This window comes from Saccopteryx bilineata, chromosome 4, assembly GCF_036850765.1.
Source record: "Saccopteryx bilineata isolate mSacBil1 chromosome 4, mSacBil1_pri_phased_curated, whole genome shotgun sequence".
In the NCBI taxonomy this organism is placed as follows: domain Eukaryota; kingdom Metazoa; phylum Chordata; class Mammalia; order Chiroptera; family Emballonuridae; genus Saccopteryx; species Saccopteryx bilineata.
Genome location: NC_089493.1, coordinates 231,247,979 through 231,268,286, shown reverse-complemented (window position 1 = coordinate 231,268,286; position 20,308 = coordinate 231,247,979). Strand labels below are relative to the sequence as shown.

The 20,308-nt window shown below is 38.3% G+C and overlaps 1 protein-coding gene and 1 non-coding gene across 15 annotated transcripts in view; one reads left to right on the top strand and one right to left on the bottom strand.

Annotated features, from left to right (window-relative positions):
* PAM (peptidylglycine alpha-amidating monooxygenase) overlaps positions 1-20,308 on the bottom strand; it is a 349,889-nt gene that overhangs the window by 290,930 nt on the left and 38,651 nt on the right. For 12 of the 14 annotated variants that reach the window (XM_066273915.1, XM_066273907.1, XM_066273913.1 and 9 more), the window contains one exon: positions 16,800-16,891. The exons of the other annotated variants lie outside the window; for them this stretch is intronic. The gene's annotated coding sequence lies outside the window, so the exon portion shown is untranslated. The remainder of the gene's footprint in view (positions 1-16,799; positions 16,892-20,308) is intronic. 14 annotated transcript variants of the gene reach the window in all.
* TRNAV-GAC (transfer RNA valine (anticodon GAC)) lies at positions 20,160-20,235 on the top strand. Its single transcript has one exon. It is a non-coding gene; the product is annotated as a tRNA-Val (tRNA).

Here is a 20,308-nt window from a genome sequence, read left to right as displayed (position 1 = left end):
AGGGTTCAAAGCTGCATAACTATTTTTTTTTATTGCAGAGATAGCTACTCAATAGATTAAAGTCCATCACCCAAACATTAATACAACAAAGAGCAAAGCCCTGGTATAATATCGCCTGAAATATCGTAGTCTCCTTTTTAGTATAAGCATTATGAAAGTGTTTCAATAAAAGAGTTTTTAAAAGTATGTAAACAGTTTATACAGATTCCATTTCTTTAATACTTAACCTGATATAACCTAAATTAGACAGTATCATAAGTGATATCTACTTTTCAGGATTTTTTTTAGATAGCAACTAACTAGCAAATTTTCAAACACAAAAACAGGATTAAGTATGATTATAGAAAAGAAAGTCAAAGTCAAGGCATTTAGAATGTTTCATTAGAATGTTTTCTAATTCAGAATTAGAAAGAGATTCACAAAATAAGAGAGCTGTCCTCGCATACAAGAAACTAAAATATTAACCTTTTATGTACCTTCTCTCACAACAGTATTTCTCACTGAGTCTTTAGAACAAGGTGAATAAAGAGTCCACTAATATAATCTCATACAAAAGCAAAGTTAGAGAGCCAGGTATATTCCAGAGGACTCCAAAAATACACGAAACAAAATGCCAAGTTTAATCAATGTCTCTCTAGAAATGGGCAGTCTAACCCATTTACCAACATTTCAAAAAAGCCATCTGTCTACCTCCTACACAGAATGAAGATGCAGCTACAGAAAGAAATGGGAGCGTTCCCCATCCCATCCACTCCATTCTCATTTTTTTTCTCTTGCAAATCCATCTATTTAATTAATTAGAAAGTGCCTTTACCTATGACCTCCATTTAAACACAGTATTACATTCTTCACAGAATATCCTGAAACGGTCCCTTCGGAAGCAGAACAGATTTAATGCACGACTAACATTGTCTATCAACAGACCTCTCAGAATGGAGAGATTCAGAGTAGGAAGACAGCTGTCATGAGGGCCTCATTTATTGTCTATTCCTGAGGCACACTGAGTAAGAAAACTGAAACAGAAAACTAACTTTTCAAGGAAAATATTCGTTCATGGCTCCTCTATATGAATGGTGTGATATTCTACATTATTCTTTTCATAACGCTGAAACAGCTGGCTTCTCCTTAAAAAGCCTAGCTGTGTTCTATGGAAAACTTTTATGAAGCACTAATTTCATTTATCACAAAACAGAAGAAGCATTGTTTTTACTATCAAATTTGAGATTTTCTAAAAAAACATTAAAAGTATAAAGTATGTATGCAATAGTGATTATTAATATACTTGAAACTTCATAATCACCCCATAACTAAATCTTTATCCAACAATGTAAGTTTCAGTTTCTCTAACATAAAAATTCTCAACCTAATTTGGCCCTTCTTTCTAATAATATCTTCCAATATTATCTTAGGCTTTTCAAATGCTAATATTGCTTAAGCTGGATAAAAAATATAAAACATCAATAAAAATAAGTAATTCACACACTTAAAACTATAGCCCCACTTGTGCTCTGACGCCTGTCAAAATACTTTAAAACAATGTATGTAATTCAAATAGTTTGAAGTTAAAGCTCTATTGTGTTTGCTATTGCTGCTAACCAAGGAGAGCTGGACGTTTCATTGTGCATTCAATTACTTTTATGTCTGTCCCACGTGTGCGCACACACACACACACACACACACAAACAAACCCTAAGTACAAACTGTGTCTGTCCTAGGTAATGGGCTTGAAATGCTCCAGGACATTATAATTTCAGTCAGTAGTATATCCTGGAAAGCTTGAAACCATTCACACACCTGAAACAGAATAACAGAGGTATTTAGTAATTCTCTGATACGCAAAAGAAGGCACTTACCTTCCATTTCTAGGGACATCTGAAATTGCACTGGAAACCCAGCAACGAGAGAGGGGCTTTATTGCTGAGTGAATCATCTCCACGTAGATGCTCTGAACAACCCCTGTATGCATACTGACATCATCAGGAGAGACTTGGAGGCAGAGGATACTATGGTAACCAAGCAATGTGCTGGGAGACAGAAGCCTTTAATTGCTTTAACAACTTCCTGGGGCTGGAGCTACCAGGCTTGGATTTGCTAAATAGGAAATGAAGGTTGTCACAGAAGCGGTGAGTGTGACACAGAGCAAGGGGACTCAATGAATTGTGAATCTATTCATTGCGATGTGACTTTTTAATGACAAATGTCATTACAAGATTCCATTAACAATATTCCTCTAACAGCTGAAGCTCTGACGAAGACACAGGTCAATAAATAATGTTCACAGGTAGCAATAGCGTAAGTGTTCACAGATGGCCTTTCTCATTTAACAAACATTAGTATTATTGCATTAAAAACATCCTTTTCCTTGAGGGTGAATACTTGATTCCCTCTGAAAAGAAAGCTCACATCTGTGCCTTCGGAGGTCAGTGTACTGATAACAATGAAAACTGATTCTCTCTATTTACTTCTCCGGGAGACGGTAGCTACCCGTTCATTTATCTCCAAGCTCCAGCAAAGCCTTGCCAATACATCACTTATTTAGAAAACACCTCCAGCAAAATGCCTAATTATGACACCCAGATAAAAATCATAAGAAATCTGCCATCTTAATGCTACGGAGTCTTCTTGATTGAGTCTCTCCTATCACAGGCAGGATTACTCCGACTTCTAACGCTCCCCAAAACCACGCATAATTTAAATCTTCCCTTTGAACTATTTGCCCTGCCTTGCATCTGTCATGCATGTTCACAGGAATACAACCTCTCTTTAAAATATCGGGTTTAAAGTAATTGCTTAAAATTACAATATTTCAACATCAAACTTAGTCTGTAATAATATATCATGCTTATTTAATCAGAGGCAATGCTTTATTATGTATATAATTTATCATCTGTACCTACGAAAACTTGTTTTTTTCTCCATGAATGTTGGATTGACATGTTTTTAAACAATACCGTGCTCTAATTTTTCTACCGCAAATACTGTAATTGTAAAGATAAGCAAGTAACTTAGCATATCCTTTTTTTTTTTTTCCGCAAGAGAGACAGAGAGTGGAGTAGGGACAGACAGACAGGAAGAGAGATAAGAAACATCAATTCTTTGTAGTGGCACCTTAGTTTTTCCTTGATCGCTTTCTCATACATGCTTTGATTGGGGGGCTCCAGCAGAGCAGTGAACCCCTTGCTCAAGCTAGTGACCTTAGGCTTCAAGCCAGTGACATTTGGGCTCACGCCAGCGACCATGGGTTCATGTCTATGATCCCACGCTCAAGTCAGTGACCCATGGCAGTCCTTTTTAAGAGTCATAACACTAAAAAATGAAGGTTGTCATTCTGTGCTGTGTACTTAGATATAAGCTACTTCAAATAAACTATTATTATCTCTACTTCGATGTGGATGAAGCTAGGCCCACTTTTAATGTTTCCCTTGTGAGAAAAAAAAATGTATTCAGATAAATCGCAAAAATAGTAAAATGGAATAAAACTGCTCCACTATACAATCTGGAAAATTATATAGAATTTAAACTTTATTGACAATATAAAGTTTTTACTACTGTAGAGGTTAGGGAGCATTCTGAAAGAATCAAGTCTGCCTCACAAAACCACAATAATTTGGTTTCCCTTAACATAGGTAAAGCAAAAAAAATTTACAACAAAAATGGGATCATTTCTATCCTTTCACTTGATCTTCTGAGACTGAGTTTGAGAACCAAACATGCAAATTTTATAAGTGAATATAATACACATGCTATATTTGCCATATAAGTGAAAATAGTATCTATACACTCATAGACATATACTCATATAAATGATTCAAATTTTAAAATAAACGTATTTGTTTATTTAAACATGTATTGAAAAATGTCTAGAAGATACACACCCAATTGCTAGGGATGTTTATTTCTGGCTGTTTCAGTTACAGTTTGAGAGAGTCCTCTAATTTTTATGTGGTGTATCTTTAAACTTTGAAAGGTTTTTTAACCATGGATAAAAATTATTATTTATTTTAAATATTGAAATTCATCTCAATGTAACTTGAACTTGCAATCCTGGTCTATCTGCTCTCAGAGAAGACCAGGGACAGGTTCAGGGGACTAGGTCTTAACATACCTGCCAGACTATTTCAAGGTTGTTTCCAACAGCTTACTAGGAAGATGATCCACCTGTCTCAACGGAATTAAGATGAGTGAATAAAATAAAGGTTATCTATATCACACACATACACACACACACAAGAGAACAGGTTTATCGACTTTTCCAGTGATGGGATGATCATAAAGAGTCCAACAGTAAGCTGGTTTGTTAGATTTTCTTTTAAAGGTACCATTTTAAAACAAGCCTATCCAAAAATAAGACCACAACCAGAGGTCTCTGACCACTGCGAAGGCTGAAGGGAATAAAGACCACCAGCAGGAATAGAAATCGCATGTCAGTGAGACAAATGGCACAGGTTGCTAAATTAGATGTTCTGTGAAAGATGCTTGCTTTAGGAGAAAAAAGGACTCTAATTTCCCCAACTTTCATTTCGTTTTTATTCCCGTCTTAATCTACAAAAACAGCTTAATGTGTCATGTTCTCATCAGTGTTCTATTTCCTCTTGACACTGCACTAAATTTTCTGATCAGTGCGACCTCACCACCTTCTCAGAGATCATAAACTCTTTCTTAAACTGATAACTTAACACAAAAATCACCACCTCTTTTCCCTGGATTCCCAAGTATAGCACAGAGAGGCCCTGTGAAGCACACACCCACAGGGGGCCACTCATAGCACAGAGCTGGAAGCAGCCACAAAATCTACCCAGTAACAGCACTAGCTCCATCAAGACCTGATATTTTTCCTGGGTAACTCTATACTCCCTTTTATCTGTCCTGAACTTCAGAAAATCTACTTCTGATTTCCCAGTGGATCTGAAGGCTTAATAGACATCCAAACAATATTATAACGTCACAACTGAAAGAAAACAAAGCTAGAAGGTCAAAATATTCTTTTGCAGGGGGAAAAAAAAAGACATAGCACATTCTCCAAAGAAATATAACCCCTTGACTGTCAAAGTATTAGAAATCTCATCAACTCCCATGCAACCACCTTCATTTTTAAATTGAAGCTCAGAGTTCAACAAGGCCCTGAGCTTAATTTGTTATAAGCTAAAGTAAAATCATGTTGGCAAGTGCCATTCAGAAGCAAATGAGGATTAGAGGGCTACTTCTGAGGGGGTATTTGGACAGAATTTCTAAAGCTTTGACTAGTCAGCTAGAGTGGCCAGACTGCCTCCTCTCCCAAATCACTTTCTGATGATAAGGCAAAAACACTTTTCATCCTAAACCAGTTCTGCCTCTTAATTTATTTTGAACTTCCTCCTAGCCCAGATAAGCAACATTCTTGGCTCTCTGGTCTAGATCCAACACTCTTCCTAATTCCAGTTAAGCATATTATAAGAACTGGGGAAAACAAAACAAACAAAAAAGAGTGGTATTTTGGATTTTATGATTAGTATTTGGGTTTAAATTTGTTAATTAAAAGAAATGCATACTGATTTAATGAAAAAGTTACAGGACTTCCCACTGCAAAAGATAACTCTCCATCACCCTTAAATCCAGTCAGTGGCCAAATATCACTGATTTATCTCCTCTTTGTTCCAGTCCCATAGTGCCCCCCTCTAGCCCAGATCTTCTCTAACAGTTATCTCATAATGTGCTGGTCTCCTTGACCTTAGTGTCTCACTTCTTTAATCAGTCTATGTATCACTCTGTCCTTGATGAGTCTTTACAACCACTGCCTTACCAGATTACCACGAAGCTACAAAATCCTAACAGGCTCCCTGTAGGTCACTGAATTAAGTATGATTGCACAGTTTCAACATAAACCTGTCCCTCTCAGAATGGGCATCTTGACCTACAGGCAAGTAGACAATGTGATACACTAATATGTTACTGTACTTTCCCTCCTTCAAGGACTTTGCTCTTACTGCTTCCTCCTCCTGTAATCCCACACATACCCACCCATCCCTCCCACCACACTCCTTCTGTCTCTGCTTCCACCAACCTAAATCCTACCAGTCCTTTAAGACTCTTTCGTAGAGAATAGGGTGCTGCTCAGAAAGTCCAGTGTTCTCTATGTCAGTGGTCCCCAACCCCGGGCCGCGGACCAGTACCGGTCCGTGGGCCATTTGATACCAGTCCGCAAAGAAAGAATAAATAACTTACATTATTTCTGTTTTATTTATATGTAAGTCTGAAAGAGGTTTTATTTTTTTTAAATGACCAGATTGCCTCTGTTACATCCGTCTAAGACTCACTATTGACGCTTGTCTCGTAAGTTCGACAATTATATTTAAAAATACTACAGTTTTTACGTCAGTCGCATAATTTTATTTTGTGCATTTATCCGTCCCACACTAAAGGCCGGTCCGTGAAAATATTTTCTGACATTAAACCGGTCCGTGGCCCAAAAATGGTTGGGGACCACTGCTCTACGTTACAAATTGCATTTCAAACATTCTATTGCCTAGTCATTACCATGTATCTTATTTTCCCACTTATTTTAATCTTCTGAGAAGTAGAGACAGTCTGTATTTGCTCCTTATTCTCTACAGAGCACTACCATGCCTTACATTTGGCATTCACTCAATAAATATTTATTGAGTACATGAACAAAAATTTTATGTCCTAATTATTTTCATTTTCCAAAGTATTTAAGACTAAATCATTTCACTGAATCTTTGAAATAACACTATGTGGTAGGATAAAAGAGAAATGAGAATTTCACTTTTTAAAATAAAAATAAACAGGGGCTCAAAATAATGCTGTGATTTCTCTTGTGTCACATAGCGTCTAGGTCCCCTGATTGTCCAATTCATTTCTCACCTAGACAGCTGACTGCTAATGGCAGCAAGAAAGGAGTTGCTCATATTCCCTTACAGTGAATCCATTGCATCTAAAAAAGAAAGGCCAAAATGGCCTTAATCTTTTCTTTCTTACAAATAACCCACAGAAAACTCATTCACCATCACTTTCTCAACTCAATTTACAAGGCTGGGAGAAACAACTCTTGCTACACATGTCTTTTCCCTGTATCTAGCTAATAATATCCTAAAGAAGCTGCTTCCTCTGCTCCATCCTACCATCTCAGAGTAACTGATACTCTGAGCAAATCCCCGACTTTTCTAAACGTCAGTTTCTAATTTTCAAAAATAGAGGCACAATGCCTACTACTGTAGTTATAAAGACAAAGATAATGCATAAGTACTGGCACATCACAATCCCTTAAAACAGTAGTTATTAAAATTAATGATGATGAACAAAACTACAGAGAATGGGATTACACCACCTTCTCTAAGGGCTTCATTCGTATTCTGGAAGAGTGTTGTAATTGGGTAATAAAGAAGCAGAAATTGGCCATCTAAGGGCCTTTAAGAGCTTGAATAATCCAGTGGGGGTGGCCTTAGGTGTTTTGCTGTTTAAGATAAGGGTGTTGGTCTTTTCCAATCTAACATTTCTATGTGCTATGAAGCACTGTGTAGCAATTTTCTAAATTTCTCCTACACAAATACCTGCCCTCTTCTGCACTATGCCCAGCAGAGTGACCAATGTGTGTATTCTTTGCCCGATTCAGATTTTAATAGACTGAAGTTATTCAAAGTTTTATCCTTAAAGAATTTTAACCTTGCTTTCATTTTAAAATCCAGGAACTAGATCCTTATACTACTCTGAATTCACCCACAAGACAATTAATTTTAATGTCTTCCCAAAACTATACATGGATTATCAACTCTTCAATGTTTTTAATCAAAAAGTCAGGCCCTGGCCGGTTGGCTCAGCGGTAGAGCGTCGGCCTGGCGTGCAGGGGACCCGGGTTCAATTCCCGGCCAGGGCACATAGGAGAAGCGCCCATTTGCTTCTCCACCCCCCCTTCTTCCTCTCTGTCTCTCTCTTCCCCTCCTGCAGCCAAGGCTCCACTGGAGCAAAGATGGCCCGGGCGCTGGGGATGGCTCCTTGGCCTCTGCCCCAGGCGCTAGAGTGGCTCTGGTTGCGACAGAGCGATGCCCCGGAGGGGCAGAACATCGCCCCCTGGTGGGTGTGCCGGGTGGATCGCGGTCGGGCGCATGCGGGAGTCTGTCTGACTGTCTCTCCCCGTTTCCAGCTTCAGAAAAATACAAAAAAAAAAAAAAAAAAGTCAAAGGTGCCCCGGCTGGTTGGCTCAGTGGTAGAGCGTCGGCCTAGTGTGCAAGAGTCCCACATTCGATTCCCGGCCAGGGCACACAGGAGAGGCGCCCATCTGCTTCTCCACCACCCCTCTCCTTCCTCTCTGTCTCTCTCTTCCCCTCCCGCAGCCAAGGCTCCATTGGAGCAAAGTTGGCCCGGGCGCTGAGGATAGCTCTGTGGCTTCTGCCTCAGGCACTAGAATGGCTCTGGTTGCAACAGAGCAATGCCCTGGATGGGCAGAGCATCGCCCCCTGGTGGGTGTGCCGGGTGGATCCCGGTTGGGCGCATGCGGGAGTCTGTCTGACTGCCTCCCTGTTTCCAGCTTCAGAAAAATACAAAAAAAATTTTTTTTTAATTAAAAGTCAAAGGTATTACAGATGATGGCTTACTAAATACCAAAAACTTATTTCAACATTTTGTGATTCTAATTTTGATTATAATTCCCAGAGGAAGTGCTGGATTAAGTTCTACTATTTCTAAAGGAGCCAGTTTTAGATAAGTTCCCATTTTAGTCTCTCAATTAGAACTTTAAAATACCTTTTCCCTAGGACACAAGAAAGAACTTAGAGCGAAAAGTAGAGCATTTGTATGAATCTAAGAATAGATATTGTTGTCATGAAATAAAAGGAAGCATAAAAGGGGTTAAAGATGCTGCTTGCAGCCTGCGAAGACCAACAGAGATGAAAGTGTCTGTCAGCAAGATGTGGGTTATAATGCTTCTGAATGAAATCCTTTTGTGCAAGGGCCCCGCAGAGGGCATCCAGGCGGGACTGTGTGTGTTTGGATTTAAATTAATCAAGTCAGATCCACAATGCTACGATTTCTTCAGTTTAACTGGGTAAGGCACGTGTACTGACAGTTCCCAAATGATGTCAATAGCTTCTAAAAGGTCAAATGCAGCAAAGCACACCAAATGTCCTAAGTAAAAAGCACCAGGAAATTCTCCCTCTAATCTTCTGGGTGTGATTTATTATGCAGTGGATTATCCCATTTTAATCAACTGCCCTGGTTTTCTTCTTTTCATTTTTCCCAAAAAGTTAAAACATATTTATACATTTTACCGATATACATTATATACATTATTATAAGACTGTCTGTTTGATTCTACAGTATGCCTAGCTAAAAACAATATAAATCGTCCAGCTGTGGTGCCAGGGTTTGCACTGGGGGTGGGTGATGAGATGGAAAGGCATGGAGGTGGAACTATTTCAGTCCATAGGGGCCAAGTACAACCAAAGCATTATTAACACAAACTCGCAAAAAGAAAGCGATTGCTATAATAAATGCTATTGTCAAGTGACAGATACTCAGAAAATAGCATGTATATAAAAAAGAAAGAACCAAAACCAGGTGGAAAATTCCATCTGGGTTCAAAACCATAAATTCTAGGCCTTTTGGAGCTTCTTTAAAATCCCGTGTTTCATCGTTTTTCCCAAGCAGTAAGGGATTAAAAGCATTCTTGTAAAATATTAACCATGTGTGTCTTGGGCACTGAGTCAAAAGGAAAAGGGAAGAAAGATAAGCCAAGGACAGTGGAGTATAAAGTGGTCGGACCCGCTCTTCCCTGACAATGCTGGAGAAACAATCAGAGATTCAGAGGAAGTTCTGTGCACTCCGCACAGCCCCCTCCCTCCTATTAATGTCCCTGATCTTCAATTATATTGTGGCACGGGTTTTTAGAGTGCAGCATTGGGTCTGTATCCCAGCTCAGCCCCTCCAATTCCTGTGATCCTCAGCAAGCTACTACACCTCCTTGCGCCTCACTTCTGTGTCACCTACAGAATTAAGAAAATAATAACCACACCTCTGAGACTTGTTGAGCCAGGTATGATTTTAGGAGTATAGTACTGGACAAACCACACAAGGCCACTGCTCTGAGAGAACCTGAATTCTGGGCTGGGAGATAAAACAAAAAACAATTAAATCAATATAATTTTATATATATGGAAAAGAGTTCTTATTTTTTGTATGTGACAGAGACACAGAGAGAGACAGAGAGAGGGACAGATAGGAACAAACAGACAGGAAGGGAGAGAGATGAGAAGAATCAATTCTTCATTGTGACACCTTAGTTGTTCATTGATTGCTTTCTCATATGTGCCTTGATCCTGGGGCTATAGCAGACCGAGTAACCCCTTGCTCAAGCCAGCAACTTTGGGCTCAAGCTGGTGAGCCTTGCTCAAACCAGATGAGCCCGCGCTCAAGCAGGCGACCTCGGGGTTTCGAACCTGGGTCCTCTGCTCTATCCACTTTGCCGCTGACTGGTCAGGCTGGAAAAGAGTTCTGAAGAAACATATAAGATGGTGAGATAAGAAACTGACTAGATGGGAGAATGACTTAATGAAGTTGTCAGAGAGAAACCTCAGTCTCAGAAGAAATGACATTTGAATTAGGAGAAGCAGCAAGATGCATAAAATAAAATGGAGGAGGCTTTCAGACACAGAAATTAGCAAAAACAAAAGTCCAAGGGAGAAATGAACTCAGAATGTGCAAGGAAGATAAAGAAGTCCAGTTGGCTGAAGGATAGTGAACAGTGAGCAATAAGTTTAGACACTTATTAGACAATTAAGTGAGAGAGCCAAATAATAAATGAATTCATCAATGAAGCCTTACAGGTTAGAGGATGAAACTGGAAACACACATTTAGGAATCACCTACTTAACACAAATCTCTGCAAAATACTCAACACTTATGATCACTGATAACCAGTCTTACATTCCCACTTTTCCAAATAACCGAGTTGATATTTGCATCAGGGAGACTGTTAGCAAAATAGAAAGAAGACAGGTAAAGTTAGATTACTCAGAGAGAACAACTGTTTCATATTGACTGCCAACTCTACAAAATGAAACTCCCTGGCGTTCTGTGTTGAGAAGGATTCTGAGGCCAAATATGAGCCCATGTAATGATGTATCCCATTACTTGCAAATATATAAATGGTGATACATTACCCAGGCTCTGTAATTAGCAGTTTTTGTTCACTATAAGTTTCATTTAATTTTTTAATATTTGGTTATTATTTTCATAATAAAAATATAAATTAGATACCATTACTATCCCTATTTTATAATTAAGAAATCTGAGGCTCAGAGAGAATAATTTATAATATTTGCCCTAGGTAACCAGCCTTCAAATAGTTAAAATCTGGGTGTCTCTAACTATGAGATTATCATCCTACCCACTGTGTCATGTACATGTAAATTTGCTAAATTACCTCCTTATTTGTATTCCCCCTAACTGTACTTCACGGGTCTTTCCTGCTGAGCCTAGTATCTGGTTCCAGTATGGAATGTTATGTACAATTATCAGTCTAATTCTGGCATGTCCTCTGTTTTCTAAATTCACATTACTTTCTGTAGAAAGCATCCAGGCACAACTCTTTTCTGTACTGATTGTTAGTGGAAAACATCCTAGTCCTTAAAATGCCAAATCCTATTTCTTTAGTGATTAGGTAATCTTGTAAAGAGAATCACTTGATTTTAGCAACTGTCATAATTCTGTTGTTTTAGCAATCACCTCCATATTCTTCATCACCTCCCTTATTCTTCAACTGGTAGACCCCCATCTACCTGCACTTAAAAACATATACATACCGCCTGACCTGTGGTGGCGCAGTGGATAAAGCGTCGACCTGGAAATGCTGAGGTCATTGGTTCAAAACCCTGGGCTTGCCTGGTCAAGGCACATATGGGAGTTGATGCTTCCAGCTCCTCCCCCCTTCTCTCTCTCTGTCTCTCTCTCTCCTCTCTCTCCCTCTCTGTCTCTCTCTCCTCTCTAAAAATGAATAAGTAAATTAAAAAAAATTAAAAAAAAGATGCCTGAAAAACATATACATACCTAATTTATCCCATTAAGTTCTTGCCATTGTTGTTATTGTTGCCTCATCAACAAAACAGCAGAATCATATACTTTGACTAAAGAATAGGAATTTTTAGGAATTTTGTCCTAAGGAACAGGAACTTCAAGGACTGGAGGGGAGTGAGAAGTAAAAAATCTTGTACAAGTTATAGACTAACCACAACATAGGCAAAAAAGCTAAACTACATTTAACCCTGAATAGCTTTGTCCTAAATCTCCCCACCCCATGATGTTTTTTCCAACCTATTTTTCTGTGAGAGGGCTTTATAACAGGAAAAAAATATACCATAAACTACATTGATTTGATTCCAGCAAACTAATCAGAATTTGAATTATTAACACGAGCCATAGGCAAAAGCAATAATACACTCTACCTATCAGTGGTTAGCTTTATTCATGAACCCATGCTGGGTTAAGAAGAAAAATATGAGAAAAAAGCTAACTTCAAAGCATTACTGAGAGATGATTAACTCTTTAGCCACAAATGAGAATCACAAAGTACTTTGATGTGTGAATATTTTTAGTGCCTAAATTTAAAAAAAGGACATCTACCATACAAGTTTAATCATTAAAAAAAAAAACCAATGATACACTTCTTTTGCATCTTAAAAACAGGTAATTACCAGAGGAAATAAACAAAATTGGAACTCAGCCTCAGAAATTAAGCCTTAAATGCAAAGCATATAAACAATATTCTTCCCTCATCATACAGTTCAGTGGCGAAATGCCATCTCTGGTATAATCAGTATAGGAAATATAGTTCTTTATATTGTCATTTTTTCACAGTTGCCAACTCCGCAAGGTACTGTGGGCATTAATCAAGCTGCATACACATCTTCATCTCAAAAATTTAGCTAAGCTTAACTCGAAGTGTTACTCAATATACAAACCAGGTGGAACATGATCTCAAAGACTACAGTTGTACAAATGCTTGTGCCAGTAGTTAATTTGAAAATAAGCATTGACAATGATCTAAAATGGCTAATTTTGAAGCCCTGAGCAACCTCTATCATTTATAGAGAGTATGCCATGGTCTATTTTCACACAAAAATTGAAAATTATTCAGTATGTATAATAATAATAACTATTATTATTATTATTTATATTAATTATTTTAGCAAGAGAGGAGGGGAAGGAGTGAGACAGGAACATCAATCTGTCCTGTATGTGCCCTGACCAGGGATCGAACCGGCAACCTGTGCGTTTCAGGACAAAGCTCTAACCAACCATGCTATCTTGCCAGGGCAAGTATAATTCTTAAAGGTTGTGTAAAAACAGGCCATGGAATGCACTATATAAATTTCCAGAGAAGATAAAAATTATTAAAAAGAAAAGTGAGTGGATTAAAATATGTGATTTTTTATAACAATAGCCAAAGACATGGGACAGAAAAGGCTGATAACATGTATTTTAAATCTTTTAACATGTAAATATATCAAATATAATATTTGTTAAAATACTTGTATTTACCAGTCTGAATATATTTAAATATTCTTAAGACCTAAACACATAATATTATAATTTTCTCTTCTCTCTCCTACCAAACTGACACATCTCTATCAATAACTACTTGGAAAAATATGCAAGGCAATCTCAAAAAAGAATTATTGTACTTCATTATACCAGATGAAAATGCAGATTTTAAAACATATTCTGTCTGACATTCAGCTCTGTATGCTGGTACAGCAGGTCAAAAGCCATTAGCCACCTGCTGAAAATTCATTAGAAAATAAAATGTCCTTCAAAATTATTTTGCATACGGTATCCTCAAAATGAGTGAGGCTCTATTCTAAATGTTTAAAAATGTGAGGCCTCAAAAAGAAATATAATAACTATGCCAAAAATCAATTTATAAATAAGACTTAATGACAGTCATATAATTTAGAACATTCACATTAGATAAAGAAAGCACCATATCTGTTATGAGAGAAGTTAATACATAAAAGAACCAACCAGCTCTACACTATACGGATATTGTTGTCTTCTTTTCCAATAAAAGTAACAAATTCAATATGATTCCTAGGATTCTTAGGACTTTCTCTCTTATCATTCAATAATCTTTTAGTCTATTTTAGTCTATTTAGACTATTTAGCAACAGTGCTTTTCTATCTTTAAGACCTTCTATAAGTGTATTCATGTAGAAAAGAAAAATACCAGCCCCTGTCTTGTCACACATAAAGAATCCACAACTCTATCTTATTTAACATTTTGACACTTGCTCTGGCTGGTTGGCTGAGTGGTAGAGCGTCGGCCTAGTATATGGATGTCCCAGGTTCAATTCCCGGTAAGGGCACACAGGAGAAGCACCTATCTGCTTCTCCATCCCTCTCTTTCTTTCTCTCTGTCTCTGTCTCTGTCTCTCTCTCTCTCCTCCTCCTCCTCCTCCTCCAGCCATGGCTCAATTGGAGCAAGCTGGCCCCGGGTGCTGAGGATAGCTCATGGCCTCGCCTCAGGATAAGGAAAGCTCAGTTGCTCAGCAGCAGAGCAAAGCCTCAGTGGGGGAGCATATCGCCCCCTAGTGGGCTTGCTGGGTGGATGCTGGTAAGGGCAAATGCAGGAGTCTGTCTCTCTGCCTTACCTCCTCTCGCTGATTTAAGAAAAACATTTTGACACTTGACAATGAAGCACATGGCTCTCAATCATTATTCTATTAATAGGTTCTATTAGTAAGTATTAGATAACTAGTCACTCAGCACTTTGTAAAACCAGGTACTAAGCTAAGTGCTTAACACGTCTTAATTTAATCCTCTTAACACTTTATGATATAGGTAATAACCTTATTGCCATTTTACAAATAAAATCAAGGTACAAGGAGGTTAAATAACATGCTCACAGTATACAATATACAAACACAAGTGGCTACATTTCAATGAGGAGAGCTTATATTTTTCTAGAATGTGAGGTCCCGAATGTGATGGGTAACCAAGGGAAAGAAAATGAAGGAAGCAAAAGTGCAAAGGAGGTCAAACAGAAGGATAGAGACAAATAACTTCTCTTTCATTATTCCCTCTAATCTTATCTGGCTGATTGTGGTGTGCTTAATAAATAAAACGAGATAACAGAATTGTAACCAGGTTTGTGAGAGTGAAGATGACTCCTACATAAACACTAGGAAGCTCACATTCTCTTGCTTTACTGACAAGATGGATTTCTGCTGTGTGGAACTACAAATACCCAATCTCACTGCCCAAGTTCTGCGATGACATCTGATAAACACACATTTTGGTACCACGTCCGATTCATGGGCTTGTAGAGGCACAGGTGGGTGTATGCGAGTCCTAGACTACTTGCCCATAAACCTGGGTCTTACATGAGATGGAGGACACCCGGGGAGACTGACTTCATGGAGAGTCAGTGGCGTGCCTGTACTGTTAGAGTTTCCAGCTCTACCAGTGTTTCCCTCATTCACTTGATCCAGTCTGAGCTTGTTTGTAAGAAATCTTAAACTGGCTCCCACTATAAAAGCCCAGTGTCCGCTCCAGGGGCTCTTACCTAAAATCCATAATCAGATCATGAGGGGGGATGGGTTGTGTTGATGCCATTGGGTATCTGGATTTTCTTTGATTATTTAATAAAAAAATATTTCTCCTTTAAATACAGTATTGTAGGCCTCTAAGTCTTTAAATATAAATGAAGCAAAATAACACTTGGTTAATAAAATATGAATTCAAACAAAATGCTCCTGTCAAAATGGAGATTCTAAAATATTTCAGGAAAAAAATTCACAAAACCCTCTGATAATAAGGTTGGAAAAAAGTTCCTTTACCACACCCAAAACAAAGGAAATTGAATCCCTGCTTTAACTAGAGACTGTTACTATTTGTTTTATGGATAAAGGCCAAATTATTCATATTTTTGTGATGTCAGTGAATAATCAAGGTCAATCACCAGATTTTCTCCCACAACAATACAGCAACCACATGAATAGATGTTTCTCACCTTTTTCACCATAATCTTTAGCATTTGGTTTTTCCTCTCAGAGCAGCTAAGATTTCTTTGTTTGTTAAAAGGGTAGCCATTAAGAAAATCACTTAGTTAATAAACATGGAAATTAGCTAGCAAGTCTGATACAAAACAGATAGTAACAACACTATCAACAATCTGTACACACAAATTAAGGTAGTAAAGAGTTGCTCTGATAAGAACTTTTATTTTTATTTATTTATTTATTTATTTATTTTGTATTTTTCTGAAGCTGGAAACAGGGAGGCAGTCAGACAGACTCCCGCATGCGCCCGACCAGGATCCATCTGGCATGCCCACCAGGGGGCGATGCTCTGCCCATTGGGGCGTCGCTCTGTCGCGACCAGAGCCACTCTAGTGCCTGGGGCAGAGGCCAAGGAGCCATCCCCAGCGCCTGGGCCATCTTTTGCTCCAATGGAGCCTCGGCTGCGGGAGGGGAAGAGAGAGACAGAGAGGAAGGAGAGGGGGAGGGGTGGAGAAGCAGATGGGCGCCTCTCCTGTGTGCCCTGGCCGGGAATCGAACCCAGGACTTCCGCATGCCAAACCGACACTCTACCACTGAGCCAAGCGGCCAGGGCCTGATAAGAACTTTTAAACTGTTCCTGGTACTTAAAATCTCAGCATCACTAGTATTAGGGTAGACAACAGTTCTAAATTTTTCTTCTTTCACTTGGCTCCCACAAAGATCTCAAAAACAACTTTTGAGTTTTATCTAAGGATGTGCAGAGATAGTGGCAGAAAGAGGAAACAGAAAAAGGATCAGGCAAGGGTAACTCACCTGCCTTTCCAACCACTTTTCTGTATCTTTTTATTCATCACTGTTTGGAGGAACCATCGAACACTTGCTCAGTTTTTAAAAAGCCTCATAACCTAAGTAAACAACACAATATAAATAGGATTTCTTAATACTATGAAAAATGATGACAGATTTTGAAGTACATGGTTATCAAGCAAAAAATTAATATCAGAATTTTCAGTTACATTTTGAATGTTTAACAGATATATATTTTTACAGCCAAATCTTTAATTTATATAATTTTTTGATGAGGAATAACATAATGAAATAACTTTACATTTCACATTTAAACAAAGTATCTTCAGTTTTCTACAAAATTTTATTTTTCCTAGATTTTATTTAAAAATCATACAGGTTCTTGGCCAGTTTCTCAGTGGCTAGAGCATCAGCCCAGCATATGGACACCCTGGATTTGATGCCGTCAGAACACACATGAGAAGCAACCATCTCCCCTGCCTTTCCTTTCTTTCCCTCTTTCCCTTTCACAGCCAGTGGCTTGATTGGTCTGAGCGCTGGCTCCAGGCACTGAGCATAGCTCGACTGATTCAAGCATCGGCTCCAGATGGGGTTGCCGGGTGGATCCCAGTTGGGGTACATGCAGGAAGGAGTCAGTCTGTCTCCCCTCCTCTCACTTAAAAAAATCATACAGATTAACCCTTTGAGTAGTACAAATGTTCATGTATGTCCTTGTGCCTCCTGACCATCCAGAGTATGATCGATTTCTTTTAAAAATGTGTAAGGCAACATTAAAAAAGGCAAATGTATGTTCTTCTTGTTTCCATAAATTGGTTATCAAACAAACATGATTTTAAGTTAATAAAACTGTAATTGGAACTAATATTTTTTGAAAAAAACTTACTCCCAGGGGTCAGCAAGCATGAAAAAAACTCACTATTCAAAGAGTAAGAAGAATCTTCTAATTTGATAATACTAATAACTTCTGACTATTGCTGCTAATTCATTCCAGGAAAATTCTTTCCACCTGCTGAAATCATACCTTTGCTTTGCTCCAGGTTGAGGCCATCCTGGCCTTCACTGAGAATAATGTCCTGACCCCTCCCCATTTTAGTGGGACCTAGTCATCATGGTCAGTGCTGTATTACACTGATCTTCAGTATAAGAGAAATGTAAGATAGCCAGTAACAGTAATTTATGTTTCAATAATCATTTACAAAACAGATTCTCAATTGGTAGCTGGTGAAGAATAAATAAACCACTTCAAGCACATTATAAATTCAAAAGTATTAAATAAGTAATGAATTTTATTTAAAATTCACCACCAAAAAAAACAATGGGTAGATTTGTTCAATGAATTTTTTAAAATAAAGAAACGTAGACTGACCAGGCAGTGGCACAGTGGATAGAAAGTCAGACTGGGACGCGGAGGACCCAGGTTCTAAACCCTGAGGTTGTCAGCTTGAGCACGGGCTCATCTGGTTTGAGCACAGCTCACCAGCTTGAGCCCAAAGTCACTGGCTAGAGCAAGGGGTCACTCAGTCTGCTGTAGCCCCCTGGTCAAGGCACATATGAGAAAGCAATCAATGAACAACTAAGGTGCTGCAACGAAGAACTGATGCTTCTCATCTCATTCCCTTCCTGTCTGTCTGTCCCTAGCTGTCCCTTTCTTTTGTATCTCTCTGTGTCTACCACAAAAAAAGAGAGAAAGAAATGTACATTTAATTTGTTAAACCAGAAATTCTTAGATAAATATAAAACAATATATTCAATACGTTTCACATATTGCTGATTTAAAACTTTTTAATTTTAAATGTAAGAATAACATGTTTTAACTTTAATAACTTTACAAAACTGATAAATTAGTTATGTACATAAAAACCTAGAATAAAAGTGTTGGCTATAATTATATTTAATGTTCTCAAAATTCTTTTAAAAATATTTTCCTAGTTCCATTTTTTAAATGAGAAAGTATATTACCATATCATTGTTGAGCTTTAAAATAAAACCAGTACTTTCCATACTTATTATACTTAGGTATATCAATATTTAGGTATATAATATACTTAAAATACTGAAGTTAACTAACAGCTGTTATAATTAAAGTTTCCAATAGTTTCAAAAATTATTAAATTTCCATTTATAAGAGTTTTGATGTAAACATTAAAAACAGAAATTCCTGCCCTGGCCGGTTGGTTCAGCGGTAGAGCATTGGCCTGGCGTGTGGAAGTTCCAGGTTCAATTCCCAGCCAGGACACACAGGACAAGCGCACAACTGCTTCTCCACCCTTCCCCCTCTCCTTCCTTTCTATCTCTCTCTTTTCCTACCACAGCCAAGGCTCCACTGGAGCAAAGTTGTCAAGCAGTGAAAAAATGAGTGACCATGTATCATGTTTTTGACAACTTAAAGAAACTGAATACCAAGTGTCCCTAATGAAACCAAAGAGAATTCAACAATCGCTTGATAAATAAAGAAAAAGGCTTGTACAATTGCCAAGTGTTCTTTATGCAAATATGTATATTCATCTCCCAGAACTTGGTATTTGTTTTGAAAGTAATCTTATAGCCTGACCAGGCAGTGGTGCAGTGGCTAGAGCATCAATTGGGACTCAGAGGACCCAGGTTCAAAACCCAGAGGTCACCGGCTTGAGCATGGGTCATTCGGCTTGAATGTAGGCTCACCAGCTTGAGCACAAGGTCACTGGCTTGAGCATGGGATCACAGACATGACCCCAAGGTCACTGGTTTGAAGCCAAAGGTCACTGGTTTGAGCAAGGGGTCATTTGCACTACTGTAGCCCCCCGGTCAAGGCACAGATGAGAAAGCAATCCATGAACAACTAAGATGCCGCAGCAAAAAATTGATGCTTTTTTATCTCTTTCCCTTCCTGTCTGTCCTTATCTGTCCCTCTCTCTGTGTCTGTCACATACACACAAAAAATAAAGTAACCATATAGTCTTGTCAGATGCTCCTTATCATGACTGGATTGGAGAGCAGTTTGACTATAAATATTTCATATACTCTTAATATTTTTCTCAATATTATGATTTTGGCATTATTTTTATCACTCCTATTCCCTCCAACATATACATAAAACCACATATACACAAACATCAATGTTAAGCTTCATATATCTGAAGTGAGTTTCCTAAATTCCATTCATACCATGTTTAAATATAAATGATATTCCCAAAATAAAATGGTTATTTCTATTCATAGAAAAAACAATTGAAGAGTTAATCAAACACTCTGCTGTAAGAAACACAATTCTATTCAATAGTCAATTTATTGTCTTCCTTATTAGTAGGGGTACAACTTCTCTCAATGTTTGTATACTGTCCCACTAAAAATGACAATTGCTATTGTATTTCAAAAATACTTGGAGCAGCCCTGGCCAGTTGGTTCAGTGGTAGAGCGTCAGCCTGACGTGCAGAAGTCCCGGGTTCGATTCCCGGCCAGGGCACACAGGAGAAGCGCCCATCTACTTCTCCACCCCTCCCCCTCTCCTTCCTCTCTGTCTCTCTCTTCCCCTCCCG